The following is a 15,567-nucleotide window of genomic DNA, read 5'->3' on the forward strand; positions in this document are numbered from 1 at the left end:
GAAACACTTTATAGAAACAGCTCTTGTAATCACTTTACTATTGTTGTCATAATTTGAGCTGCTGTCCAAGAGGAAAGGGGTTTCTGGGAAACAGGAAACCCCCCCTGCTTTTGCCTATGCCTTCCCACACACAGGGCTTCATTCAGCACAGATTGCAATTGTGACAGAATGCACTGTTTGCGTTAGCAATCGCAAATCTTAGAAGACATCTAGACAAACCCACAATCGCATCTGTGTATACTACAACCCCATTGCAAATATAGCCCACTCCCATTGTACGCATAGCTGCAAACACAACATTGCGTACATTCACTCAAGAATAAACATCTTATACATTGATGTCAGCACAAAACCATGTATATTCTTTGTAAAACGATGTGTACAGTGTTTGGCTGGAATACATTTTGTATGCAAATACAGTTGCTATTACACACAGAATATAGGCATACAGCATATCATTTTAAACAGCAGGAGCTGCTTGTGCATCCTATTCACAACGAAATAATGTTTAAAATTATATGCAACATGCCTAAATTCTGTATACAATAGCAACTGTATCTGCATGCAAAATGATATGCTACAGTGTATTCCAGCCAAACACTGTAACATAATTAGATGTACTCGCAATTACACTCTGAAGATAGCCATGCTCATATAATTTAAATCAGTATAAAATGCTTGTGAATCCTGGAGGACTGGGGATTATTTAGGGGGTGTGTTGCTTTAATCATGGGACTTTTGTGGGAATATGGGTGACTTTCTCTGACACTGTGGTCCACCTATACTAAAAGACACATTTTCTAGTCTAAATACCATGACACCTCGGATCTGGTACACTGAAGCCGGGAAATAGATACACAGCATTACATTGCACAAGTTCCGGGAAATAGATGCACATTTGTAATGTCTGATATGGGGGGTAATTCCAAGTTGATCACAGCAGGAATGTTGTTAGCAGTTGGGCAAAACCATGTGCACTGCAGGGGGGGCAGATATAACATCTGCAGAGAGAGTTAGATTTGGGTGTGGTGTGTTCAATCTGCAATCTAAATTGCAGTGTAAAAATAAAGCAGCCAGTATTTACCCTGCACAGAAACAAAATAACCCACCCAAATCTTGCTCTCTCTACACATGTTATATCTGCCTCCCCTGCAGTGCACATGGTTTTGCCCAACTGCTAACAAAATTCCTGCTGCGATCAACTTGGAATTACCCCCATGGTGCGATCATTTCCCACCCGCATTAATGGCTCTTATTAGATCCTGGCCTTAATCTCTGCACGTTACATCTGCCCCACCTGCAGTGCAGCATGGTTTTAGCTTGTTCAATTGAAAAAGCTACCATTGAGCATTGTGTAAAGTTATATTTTCCCCACTATCACTTTAAATTATTATGGTTTTCTTGGCAGAGGCGTCACCAGGTGTAGTGACACCCGGTGCGCACCCTTAATATGCCAGCGCGCCTGAGGCACCCTCGCGGCTGCAAAAGAAAGGGGGCGTGGCCTCGCAGGTCGTCACTCCAGGGGCGTGCCCAGCATCTCCGGAAATATAGAGCTTTACTGAGCTGCCCCCGGAGACTGTTTGCAGCGCTGTCGGCTCCTCTTCTATGACAGCAACCCGGTGCTGGTGCAGAATTTCACACTGCAGCACCTGGCTCCTGTCATTGCGGAGGAGCCCACAGATTGGTGTCACCCCTTCTAGGCGTCACGCTCGGGTGCGGACCGCACCCGGCTTGTGACGCCACTGTTTCTCGGAACATATTGGTCTTTCCACTCTTACTATGTTTGATAAAAATCCTGAACATAAAATATCAGGACTGGCACATATTTTAATTTGCATTTACTGTATTTGCAGATATGTATAGTACAGTGAGTCACAAGTGTGCTCATGGCATTGAACAGTAGAGATGAGCGGGTTCGGTTTCTTTGAATCCGAACCCGCACGAACTTCACTTTTTTTTTCACGGGTCCGAGCGACTCGGATCTTCCCGCCTTGCTCGGTTAACCCGAGCGCGCCCGAACGTCATCATGACGCTGTCGGATTCTCGCGAGACTCGGATTCTATATAAGGAGCCGCGCGTCGCCGCCATTTTCACACGTGCATTGAGATTGATAGGGAGAGGACGTGGCTGGCGTCCTCTCCATTTAGATTAGATTTAGAAGAGAGAGAGAGATTGCTGTGATACTGTAGATTAGAAGAGAGTGCAGACAGAGTTTAGTGACTGACGACCACAGTGACCAGTGACCACCAGAGACAGTGCAGTTGTTTGTTTTATTTAATATATCCGTTCTCTGCCTGAAAAAAACGATACACAGTCACACAGTGACTCAGTCTGTGTGCACTGCTCAGCCCAGTGTGCTGCACATCAATGTATTGTATATAAAGCTTATAATTGTGGGGGAGACTGGGGAGCACTGCAGGTTGTTATAGCAGGAGCCAGGAGTACATGATAAATAATATTATATTAAAATTAAACAGTGCACACTTTTGCTGCAGGAGTGCCACTGCCAGTGTGACTAGTGGTGACCAGTGCCTGACCACCAGTATATTAGTAGTATTGTATACTATCTCTTTATCAACCAGTCTATATTAGCAGCAGACACAGTACAGTGCGGTAGTTCACGGCTGTGGCTACCTCTGTGTCGGCACTCGGCAGGCAGTCCGTCCATCCATAATTGTATTATAATATATACCACCTAACCGTGGTTTTTTTTTCATTCTTTATACCGTCGTCATACTAGTTGTTACGAGTATACTACTATCTCTTTATCAACCAGTGTACAGTGCGGTAGTTCACGGCTGTGGCTACCTCTGTGTCGGCACTCGGCAGGCAGTCCGTCCAACCATAATTGTATTATATACCACCTAACCGTGGTTTTTTTTTCATTCTTTATACCGTCGTCATACTAGTTGTTACGAGTATACTACTATCTCTTTATCAACCAGTGTACAGTGCGGTAGTTCACGGCTGTGGCTACCTCTGTGTCGGCACTCGGCAGGCAGTCCGTCCAACCATAATTGTATTATATACCACCTAACCGTGGTTTTTTTTTCATTCTTTATACCGTCGTCATACTAGTTGTTACGAGTATACTACTATCTCTTTATCAACCAGTGTACAGTGCGGTAGTTCACGGCTGTGGCTACCTCTGTGTCGGCACTCGGCAGGCAGTCCGTCCATCCATAATTGTATTATATACCACCTAACCGTGGTTTTTTTATACCACCTAACCGTGGCAGTCCGTCCATAATTGTATACTAGTATCCAATCCATCCATCTCCATTGTTTACCTGAGGTGCCTTTTAGTTCTGCCTATAAAATATGGAGAACAAAAAAGTTGAGGTTCCAAAATTAGGGAAAGATCAAGATCCACTTCCACCTCGTGCTGAAGCTGCTGCCACTAGTCATGGCCGAGACGATGAAATGCCAGCAACGTCGTCTGCCAAGGCCGATGCCCAATGTCATAGTACAGAGCATGTCAAATCCAAAACACCAAATATCAGAAAAAAAAGGACTCCAAAACCTAAAATAAAATTGTCGGAGGAGAAGCGTAAACTTGCCAATATGCCATTTACCACACGGAGTGGCAAGGAACGGCTGAGGCCCTGGCCTATGTTCATGGCTAGTGGTTCAGCTTCACATGAGGATGGAAGCACTCAGCCTCTCGCTAGAAAACTGAAAAGACTCAAGCTGGCAAAAGCACCGCAAAGAACTGTGCGTTCTTTGAAATCCCAAATCCACAAGGAGAGTCCAATTGTGTCGGTTGCGATGCCTGACCTTCCCAACACTGGACGTGAAGAGCATGCGCCTTCCACCATTTGCACGCCCCCTGCAAGTGCTGGAAGGAGCACCCGCAGTCCAGTTCCTGATAGTCAGATTGAAGATGTCAGTGTTGAAGTACACCAGGATGAGGAGGATATGGGTGTTGCTGGCGCTGGGGAGGAAATTGACCAGGAGGATTCTGATGGTGAGGTGGTTTGTTTAAGTCAGGCACCCGGGGAGACACCTGTTGTCCGTGGGAGGAATATGGCCGTTGACATGCCAGGTGAAAATACCAAAAAAATCAGCTCTTCGGTGTGGAGGTATTTCACCAGAAATGCGGACAACAGGTGTCAAGCCGTGTGTTCCCTTTGTCAAGCTGTAATAAGTAGGGGTAAGGACGTTAACCACCTCGGAACATCCTCCCTTATACGTCACCTGCAGCGCATTCATAATAAGTCAGTGACAAGTTCAAAAACTTTGGGTGACAGCGGAAGCAGTCCACTGACCAGTAAATCCCTTCCTCTTGTAACCAAGCTCACGCAAACCACCCCACCAACTCCCTCAGTGTCAATTTCCTCCTTCCCCAGGAATGCCAATAGTCCTGCAGGCCATGTCACTGGCAAGTCTGACGAGTCCTCTCCTGCCTGGGATTCCTCCGATGCATCCTTGCGTGTAACGCCTACTGCTGCTGGCGCTGCTGTTGTTGCCGCTGGGAGTCGATGGTCATCCCAGAGGGGAAGTCGTAAGCCCACTTGTACTACTTCCAGTAAGCAATTGACTGTTCAACAGTCCTTTGCGAGGAAGATGAAATATCACAGCAGTCATCCTACTGCAAAGCGGATAACTGAGGCCTTGGCATCCTGGGTGGTGAGAAACGTGGTTCCGGTATCCATCATTACTGCAGAGCCAACTAGAGACTTGTTGGAGGTACTGTGTCCCCGGTACCAAATACCATCTAGGTTCCATTTCTCTAGGCAGGCGATACCGAAAATGTACACAGACCTCAGAAAAAGAGTCACCAGTGTCCTAAAAAATGCAGCTGTACCCAATGTCCACTTAACCACGGACATGTGGACAAGTGGAGCAGGGCAGGGTCAGGACTATATGACTGTGACAGCCCACTGGGTAGATGTATGGACTCCCGCCGCAAGAACAGCAGCGGCGGCACCAGTAGCAGCATCTCGCAAACGCCAACTCTTTCCTAGGCAGGCTACGCTTTGTATCACCGCTTTCCAGAATACGCACACAGCGGAAAACCTCTTACGGCAACTGAGGAAGATCATCGCGGAATGGCTTACCCCAATTGGACTCTCCTGTGGATTTGTGGCATCGGACAACGCCAGCAATATTGTGTGTGCATTAAATCTGGGCCAATTCCAGCACGTCCCATGTTTTGCACATACCTTGAATTTGGTGGTGCAGAATTTTTTAAAAAACGACAGGGGCGTGCAAGAGATGCTGTCGGTGGCCAGAAGAATTGCGGGACACTTTCGGCGTACAGGCACCACGTACAGAAAACTGGAGCACCACCAAAAACTACTGAACCTGCCCTGCCATCATCTGAAGCAAGAAGTGGTAACGAGGTGGAATTCAACCCTCTATATGCTTCAGAGGTTGGAGGAGCAGCAAAAGGCCATTCAAGCCTATACAATTGAGCACGATATAGTAGGTGGAATGCACCTGTCTCAAGTGCAGTGGAGAATGATTTCAACGTTGTGCAAGGTTCTGATGCCCTTTGAACTTGCCACACGTGAAGTCAGTTCAGACACTGCCAGCCTGAGTCAGGTCATTCCCCTCATCAGGCTTTTGCAGAAGAAGCTGGAGGCATTGAAGGAGGAGCTAACACGGAGCGATTCCGCTAGGCATGTGGGACTTGTGGATGCAGCCCTTAATTCGCTTAACAAGGATTCACGGGTGGTCAATCTGTTGAAATCAGAGCACTACATTTTGGCCACCGTGCTCGATCCTAGATTTAAAGCCTACCTTGGATCTCTCTTTCCGGCAGACACAGGTCTGCTGGGGTTGAAAGACCTGCTGGTGACAAAATTGTCAAGTCAAGCGGAACGCGACCTGTCAACATCTCCTCCTTCACATTCTCCCGCAACTGGGGGTGCGAGGAAAAGGCTCAGAATTCCGAGCCCACCCGCTGGCGGTGATGCAGGGCAGTCTGGAGCGACTGCTGATGCTGACATCTGGTCCGGACTGAAGGACCTGACAACGATTACGGACATGTCGTCTACTGTCACTGCATATGATTCTCTCAACATTGATAGAATGGTGGAGGATTATATGAGTGACCGCATCCAAGTAGGCACGTCACACAGTCCGTACTTATACTGGCAGGAAAAAGAGGCAATTTGGAGGCCCTTGCACAAACTGGCTTTATTCTACCTAAGTTGCCCTCCCACAAGTGTGTACTCCGAAAGAGTGTTTAGTGCCGCCGCTCACCTTGTCAGCAATCGGCGTACGAGGTTACATCCAGAAAATGTGGAGAAGATGATGTTCATTAAAATGAATTATAATCAATTCCTCCGCGGAGACATTGACCAGCAGCAATTGCCTCCACAAAGTACACAGGGAGCTGAGATGGTGGATTCCAGTGGGGACGAATTGATAATCTGTGAGGAGGGGGATGTACACGGTGATATATCGGAGGGTGAAGATGAGGTGGACATCTTGCCTCTGTAGAGCCAGTTTGTGCAAGGAGAGATTAATTGCTTCTTTTTTGGGGGGGTCCAAACCAACCCGTCATATCAGTCACAGTCGTGTGGCAGACCCTGTCACTGAAATGATGGGTTGGTTAAAGTGTGCATGTCCTGTTTTGTTTATACAACATAAGGGTGGGTGGGAGGGCCCAAGGTAATTCCATCTTGCACCTCTTTTTTCTTTTCTTTTTCTTTGCATCATGTGCTGATTGGGGAGGGTTTTTTGGAAGGGACATCCTGCGTGACACTGCAGTGCCACTCCTAGATGGGCCCGGTGTTTGTGTCGGCCACTAGGGTCGCTAATCTTACTCACACAGCTACCTCATTGCGCCTCTTTTTTTCTTTGCGTCATGTGCTGTTTGGGGAGGGTTTTTTGGAAGGGACATCCTGCGTGACACTGCAGTGCCACTCCTAGATGTGCCCGGTGTTTGTGTCGGCCACTAGGGTCGCTAATCTTACTCACACAGCTACCTCATTGCGCCTCTTTTTTTCTTTGCGTCATGTGCTGTTTGGGGAGGGTTTTTTGGAAGGGACATCCTGCGTGACACTGCAGTGCCACTCCTAGATGTGCCCGGTGTTTGTGTCGGCCACTAGGGTCGCTAATCTTACTCACACAGTCAGCTACCTCATTGCGCCTCTTTTTTTCTTTGCGTCATGTGCTGTTTGGGGAGGGTTTTTTGGAAGGGCCATCCTGCGTGACACTGCAGTGCCACTCCTAGATGGGCCCGGTGTTTGTGTCGGCCACTAGGGTCGCTAATCTTACTCACACAGTCAGCTACCTCATTGCGCCTCTTTTTTTCTTTGCGTCATGTGCTGTTTGGGGAGGGTTTTTTGGAAGAGACATCCTGCGTGACACTGCAGTGCCACTCCTAGATGGGCCCGGTGTTTGTGTCGGCCACTAGGGTCGCTTATCTTACTCACACAGCGACCTCGGTGCAAATTTTAGGACTAAAAATAATATTGTGAGGTGTGAGGTATTCAGAATAGACTGAAAATGAGTGTAAATTATGGTTTTTGAGGTTAATAATACTTTGGGATCAAAATGACCCCCAAATTCTATGATTTAAGCTGTTTTTTAGTGTTTTTGGAAAAAAACACCCGAATCCAAAACACACCCGAATCCGACAAAAATAATTCGGTGAGGTTTTGCCAAAACGCGTTCGAACCCAAAACACGGCCGCGGAACCGAACCCAAAACCAAAACACAAAACCCGAAAAATTTCAGGCGCTCATCTCTATTGAACAGCTTTGTTCTCCATTGCAAAACAGTTACTAGTGACGTGCGGTGAGATGGGGCAGGTGTGGCAGAGCCTTTCCTCTCTTACTAACATATAAGCCAGTGTTTTGACTATATAAAGTATATGAAAAATACAATGAATATATTAGAAATATATTTTTTGCATTATTCTAATCATTTTTTTATAGTCAAATCTCTGAAGTAAAATATCTATGGCAGGTGAGGTGTCTATCTTTTCCGCACATCTCACCAAATTTCCAGTAGTTTATATTGCTGCACCTGCGTATAATGCCCACATGAACCCTTGACCTCCAATATAGTGTGTAAATCTGGCTCTGGTACTAGCCAGTGCCTCGCCTGCCATTTACCTCACCACACGTCCCTGAGTTACACCTACAGTACATCAGGAGCATACTATAGCATACCTCCCAACTGTCCCCGATTGTCGCGGGGCAGTCGCGTTTTTTGGCCGCAGTGTTCCGCGGTGGGGGGGCAGTTGGGGGGCTCTGTTTCTCGCTGCCATGCTTAGCAGAGCAGCGGTGACTAGACGTTGTGCACATGCGCACAGCGTCTATTCACTAGAGTCAGAGGGAGAGGGGGCATGCCAGCAGCTCACAGAGTGCTGGGCATGCCCCCTCAGTGACGAAAACCGGGGATGTGGCCCGTGACAGCGGCACTCCAGTGAAGCCACGCCCCTTTCTTGAGGCCACACCCCTTTCCCCGGCGGGGGTCCCTCTTTCTTCTACAACAAAGTTGGGAGGTATGCTATAGCCAGGTGCTTGTACAATATTTTCTTATATAAGTAATCATACAAATAACGGGATGGTGGTGGAATAAATTCATTGGTTGAATAAAAATGTAATCAAGAGGCCAAGACAAAACTGGTTAAGTGGGTATAATCTTCATAAATGATTATTATATACAGTATGTGTCATTAACCATCACAGTGGTCTCCAGATCTCGTAAGAGGTTACTAACTTACTACCCCGTACTAGAGATCTGTTGTTAGTGCAGAAATTGAAGTGGATGGTGTGCTCTCCAATATACATATACGCACAGTATATGAGACATGCAGCCATAATACACTGTGCTGTTGTAGACATAAATAGCTAATCATTACTAGGTTTATGCCGTATCATTATTACATTAGCATGTAGCTATACGTGGGAAATTATATTGTTTGTAACAAAAATAGTTAACTGCTTCAGAAATATTGTGTATGGTGATAGCTTTTAAGTCAGATTATACTGCATTCTAGCAAAGTTAATTTATCAGTGTCAGAAATCTGTTGTTAAACCTGTTTCACAGTATAGGCAAGGCAAAGTGCAGACAGGGCCATCTTAGAAGCAGTGTAGGCCCCTGGGCAAAGCAATGCACTGGGCTCCCTACCCATCCTCCAATGATAGGCGTGGGGGGTGCTATCAGCGGCAGATATATTTTCCTGCGGGTGGTAGGAGGTGTTCTGTCGTCCGCTCAGCATGTAAGACCTGGAGGAGTAATTTCTGCGACTTACTCCTTTACAGCACAGATGGTGAGAGATGAGGCGAGAGGGAGAACACTAAACTGCAGAAGGGGGCATTGGGCTGAATGAGGAGGCAGGGTGTGTTTAATATGCAGTGGATGGGTGGATAGTGGAGTGGGCTTAATATTTATCATTTTCTGGTGGGAGGGCAGCTTGCTTGACTGCAGATATCTCCAGTTCCTGGAAATAAAGTTCTTAGCTTTCAATTGGATAGAAAACTAGAGTACTACCTTTCACGAGGTACTCGGGACTTGGGGATCATGTTCAGGAGCCAGAGCAATCCACCATCGAAAATATAAAACTGTATACCAGGTGTGTGGAGCTGGAGCAGGGTCCAGCTGCTGGAAGGAAGATGTCTCTGGTTCTGGGCATAGTAAAGACAAGCTGCCAGTATCCACTGAAAGGGGAGAGTCCCAGCTTTTGGTGTATACCATCAGAAAAACTTTAAGTCAGACAGAACCTGAGATATCTCACTGGGAAGAACAATTAACAGGCTTGGATGGGGAGTCAGATATCTCCGGTTCCTCAGGGCCAATTTTAAAAAATCTGGTACCCCTGGAAAAATGGGACCCTCAGCTGTCAGCCTAGAGCCCTTAAACACCTGGGGCCCTTGAGTAACTGCTCATTCAGCCCATATGAAAAAACAGCCCTGAGTGCAGAACAATAAAAAATGTCTAAAAAATGTTTTAATTATTATTAATAATCAACTGCACTAAATATAAACATTAGACACAGTAAGGGACAATTTGTGAAAATTCTTTTTGACAGATATTAAGTGGCTTTGACTTATGGATTTAAAATAGCAATCAAAAGAAATAAAAAATAAATGTCTGGCTTGCATTTACAGGGGCGCCGAGAGAGATGGCAGTGGGTACTACTTACCCAGGACATTGGAGGGGCCAGCGTGGGCCAGGGTCAGCTGCTGAAGGAAGTGGCAGCAGCCTCGCTGAACCCTCCGCTGTGCAACCGAGTGCAGCACCATGAATTCACAGACCCGCAGTTAATGGATGGATGGGAGTGCGCAGGTGCAGGTTCGGAGTTAAAGCGGCACTATCTTGGTTAGGGAGCCTGCGGTAGCTGCAGGACCAGGGTGACTGCTGGTTCACAAAGAATCGGGTCCAATGGCAACAATAATAATGGCGCTGTTGGGACAGCATTGAGTGGCTGCACGGTGTAACAGGGAATGTTTGCTAAGTGTATATACCCCACATTACAGGTGAGGGTGATCGCACTGTTTGCCCGCCCTTTCCCCGCAAAAGAACCAACACTGTGCTGAGCACATAATATTTTGTAACATTTTTTATGGGAAGGACCATGCCTTCTCAGTCTTGGCATACCCCCAGTACCCAGGGCCCGTCTGTGCTCTCAAAGGTCCTCTGCATTTACATTGTTCTTATTGCCCTTTCAAATTCAGCAGTCAACGCCGCTGTTTCATAAATAACCCTACATTTCCACAAGCTTACATAAAACAGTAAACAGCTTTGCAGTCAACACAAAGTCAGACGTTAAAAAAACTTTTTCCCGAAAGAAAAGTCCTTTTACTTCAGAGAAATACAATTTTCCCTTGAAAATCCTATCCATATAGAAAGCAATCTGAACGTCATAAGATGATAAAAATAAATAGCTGCACTGAAAGCTGTTTCTCTCTAGATGTATCATTTGTAGGTGAAATTACTATCCTAATTTTGAAATTTTGATTTACTATATAATTAGCAATGATAACATGTTTTCTTCATAAATTACCACTCAATGCATTGTGCATAAGCCCAGTGCAAAGATTTTTTTTTCTTTTTAGTTATACCATGCGCCTATTTTTGCGCATTCAGTTGTCAGCAGGAATTTTTTTAAAAAAAAGCTGTGCGGGCTTTTCCCACACCCGCAGGGTTTTACTATTCAATTAGAGGACATAGACATCACAGCATCTTTTTCATGCACCCCCAGAGCATGACATTTTAGGAAAACTCACCAGGACTTGCTCTGGCACCCTCACTAATTAAGTCTGTAATTATTCATCTTCCGAAGCAGTGTTTCCGCATCTAATGTCGTAAGCTGGGTCTTCTGCGGTAGTGTAAGTATGTAGTGTCCTGTGAGTGTGACCTTTGGTGTGTTTGTGACCCCCCCCCCCACACCCCGTGTAGTGTATCCTCCCTCAGAGCTGGCCAGTGAGATAACTACATCTCCCAGCAGCCCTTGCACTGCCCAGCAGCCCTAGTGTAAAGATAGGGTGAGACCATCAGGAGCTGCGGAGACCGGGTGACTCTATTTTTTTTTAGCGCTGAAAGCACAGCATACCCATGGTAAAATTGGGCATGGGGTACACAAGGAGGTTTTTGACCTTGCAAGCCATCGCGCCCAATTGAATTCTTCTCTTAGTAAGCTTGTGGTGGGCTGAAAAGTAAAGACTGACTACAATGAAAATAGCATTTTTTTCAGAGCAACAATAAAGAAGTGCATCCTTGTAAATAAAAAATTGTGGTCATTTTCTTCACATGTGGAAATGTATAGCATGGAAACAATAATACCACATCAAGAAGTGTGGTACTTTTCTTTAAAACAATTTTAATGGAATTTTGTTATAGTTTGTGGTGTTAAGATACAAAGGATATACTGTGCACTACAGTTTATAAACCACATATTACAGTAGCAGTTGATGGGGCACAGAAGCAGTGGCATAGCTGGGGGAGGCGCGTGAGGAATGACAACTCTCCTTGCTGAAAAAATGCTAAAAGCTGCGCATATCAGAGGACAAGGGCATCATGACTGCATTGTATGTCAGTCACTGGGCTGCCCTGTTTACTATATGGTGATCACTAGGATGTTCTGTTTTCTTTACAGTGATCACAGAGTTCTAGTTGTATTGCTTAATACACTAATTCTGTAGTGTATGTGTGGGGGATATTGATGTAAAGTCTGCATTAATTATTGATAAAATTTGAATACAAATAATGTCAAAAGCTGGTTATACAACTGCTTACAAGTTCTCTCACCAGTGTCACCTAAATAATACATGGTTAGGGAATGCTTACATTATTTGTTACAAAGTTTGTATATTGGCAAAGCTAAATAAATAAACATGCTAAATAAATTGATCAAGTTTTGGAAGAACTTGCAAGAGCTATTTTATATTTTGTAAACAAATGTTTCTCAAGCTCGTCCAGATTGAAAACACTATTGAACAAGTCAATTGAATTGGCTTCTGGGCACATACGTATATGAGTCCAGAATTGTTCCTGTTCCTCGTCACTGTCTGCCAAGGCTATTTTAGATTGCATTTGAAGCAAATAGAAAATATAGTTGGACAATGGCTGCGATGGTCCTCATTTAAAGAACATATACGTGAAATGTGCCTGCAAAAGTGAGGCCTAACGTACCTTTTGAGTTACACATAGTTTAAGATCCTGCAACTGAAAATTCTATCTAAGTGTGCAGTAGAGTCAAGAATACGCTTCAAGGTATCTTGATGTCTCCACATTAATGTTATAGTTAAAATACATTAATGAAACATGCCTCTTCCTGCCCCCAAAATCTATTCATTGCCTTTTCTTGTGGTCTGAACTGGTTTCTGGTAATCTCGGGACAAACAGTATGGGCTTCATCCACACCTCCATACAAAAGGAATAGCAAGCATAAGTTTATGCCAAGCTGGGCTTGTCACAATGTAACCCGGTCGGCATTTACAATTTTCTTACAGTAAAGGCATGAATTAATACGTATTGCACACCTCCTGAAGATGCGGCCTATCCACAGTGGGCATATGTCCAGAAACATCTGCTACCACTTATATGGCTAATACTTTTTCCAAAAACTATCAAGAAACTGTCAGGTTTTTTTTAATGATTGAATTAGGTGAAGAACATCTCTGTGTGGACTGTTTTGTCTGCTCTGATGGTCATGGTACCTCTAGAAGACACTTATGCTGGGTGCACCCCCCATTTGGCAGATTCACCAACCTATCTGACGATTGGTAAGTGCATTTTAATATACCTGCTCAGTTGAGATGTCCGTCACTGGCGGTTCCTGCAGCAAGTGTACAGTACACAGAGCCAGATTTCCTGATATATCTGCAAATATATCAGCCATCAGCTGTGCTTCACAGCCAACGCGAGAGGTCTGTGAACAGCATACACATATCGCTGGTACATACCTGCTAACGGGCTATCGATATATCGGCCGTTCAAATGAATGGCCGATATGTCGGTCAGTGTGTGCCAAGCTTTTGTATGAATGATGTGATGGCATTCGCAGATTGTTACATTCGTGGCAAATGTCAAATGTATGACCTAAACATTCCAATGAGTCTTGTACCAGCATTTGTTCATACTGTATACCAAATGGCTTTTAAAATGAGTCACAACTGGTCACAGGAAGCCCTCCTACCAGCACCTGACTAGCTTTTGTCTGCTGTTTACCTAGGACTATGTTACACTGTGCCTCCAGTTACATTCTTTACCATTCCCTTGTCTGTTGATACTAATACTTAATCTTGAGGCTTTGTGTCTTCAGTGACAGTTTGTTTAATTATTTCTCTGTCTCTTGCAGCTTTAGATGGTTCCTGATCACATCACTACCCAAAGAGTCAACGGAATATTTATCACTTGTGAATAGAGCTGGAGAGAAGGCAAGATGTTGGCATAGCTGTGATACTGGAAGCCTGCTATGCTAATATGTTGCCATCTTTCTTTTCTACCAGTGCCAGCAAAACACAGGATTTTTTTTATTTTTGTGTACTACTGAAAATTTGAATAGGAATTCTGCGATGTCTATTGCACACATTCTAATTTCAGTTTTAGTTTAGATTTTCTGCAAATATTATTGATTCATTTTTTTTTAATTACTTCCGAAATTCATGTATCTCAATTTTGTAAATGCAATAAAGTATCAAACTTTTTTCCCCAAGTCCTGTTCATGAATTTGCTATATGCATTGCTTGACTGATGCAGTTATTGGATTAGATTTATGGTATAATTAGTCATGGTGCCAACCAATAACTCACAAAGCATGGTGGTCGGTCTAGTGAGCACAGATCGGCAAACCATTTGTAAATGTATGTTTGATAGCACAGCAGACCTTGTAGATAATGTGATGGATGTTGTACTATTTATGCTGTACTGAAAATACCACATTTTTGGAAAGATTATAGTTTTTACTTAATTGGTTTGAAGGTAGTCAGCAGGCTGCTGTTTTGCATTCCCAGCAAAGTACAATAGATGATTCCTAGTCGTGACTCGTGTCCTGTATGTATGCCCCGTGGCTGCACTGTCAGGGACACTGTACGCTCAGATTCAGTTGCCTGGAGGAGCACACAAATTACATATTTAATGCCTTATTAAACTGCGCAGCGGCTGCATTGCACCTGCGCGACCTTACACATTGCAGCCACATCTCGGAAAGATTCAGCCGCAGTGTGATTGACAGTGGTGGGCATTTGCAAGGCAGCGACGAGGCATTGGGGAGGCATGGCAGGTTGAACAGGGGCATTCCAGGAGCGTTTTCAGGGTGGTTGCGTATGACACTCTAAAACTTGGTGGGGGGCCACCTGACACGCTGCCAGGGCCAACCTTACTTCAATGTGTCCGCAACTTAATTGTGGACGCATCGTGAGGTGGCGCTACACATGCTGGGAGGCCTTGCCCTGTGCTGGGTGGCCCCCAGCATGTGAGGATATGGACGCAGATCTGGCTGCGTATGCTACTATCTGCGTCCATCTCTGAATAAGGTCTATAGTAAATTAGAACCCAAACAACATATTGGGTGAGATTCAAATGACATATCACGCCCAATTTCCTTCTAAAATGATCTCCGTTATTGCGCATATTGCGCCCATAGTGATCAGATTTAGCTGTGTAAAGGGTTGGGTGCCTCCATACTACGGAGGTAGCGAGCTGAAATAATGATACCACGCCCCTGAGGGCAGAAACAGAATGGGTGGGAAAAGGGGAGAAAAGAATTGAATCTCCCTCTTTTTTGTCTCCTTGGAAAATCCCCATGACTTTATAATAAGTAAAGCCAATAACAAAAGTCACCTCCTAATTAATTTGCATAGCTTGTTAATGTTTTTGTTAGAAAGTACATTAATATATTATACAATGTGGTAAAGCGTATTATTATTGTAATAAATACAAAGAAATAAACATACTAATATCAGTTGCAGTTTACAGAATTTTTAGATTGTACTATTTTGTGTCTGCATGAAAAGAGTTTAAACTTGGTGAATGGGGAAATTGTATCTGCATTTCATATTAAATATTCTGTTAATATTCTGTAATCCAGTAATCCAGATTATTCTTTCTATACATTTTGTTCTGATGCAGGGAATAAACCCGATACCCGACCATTGCTAT

The 15,567-nt window shown here is 44.6% G+C and overlaps 1 long non-coding RNA gene across 2 annotated transcripts in view; it reads left to right on the forward strand.

The window, feature by feature from the left end:
• The window catches only part of LOC134898895 (uncharacterized), a 43,426-nt gene extending 28,073 nt beyond the window's left edge, over positions 1-15,353 (forward strand). The window contains exon 3 of one of the 2 annotated variants that reach the window (XR_010172595.1): positions 13,766-15,353. This is a non-coding gene — a long non-coding RNA (uncharacterized LOC134898895). Of the gene's footprint in view, positions 1-10,073; positions 10,867-13,765 lie in introns of those variants that run through there. The other variant, XR_010172589.1, reaches the window with a different exon arrangement.
• The last annotated feature ends 214 nt before the right edge of the window (positions 15,354-15,567 follow it).

Source organism: Pseudophryne corroboree, chromosome 1 (genome assembly GCF_028390025.1).
Source record: "Pseudophryne corroboree isolate aPseCor3 chromosome 1, aPseCor3.hap2, whole genome shotgun sequence".
Taxonomy (NCBI): Eukaryota; Metazoa; Chordata; class Amphibia; order Anura; family Myobatrachidae; genus Pseudophryne; species Pseudophryne corroboree.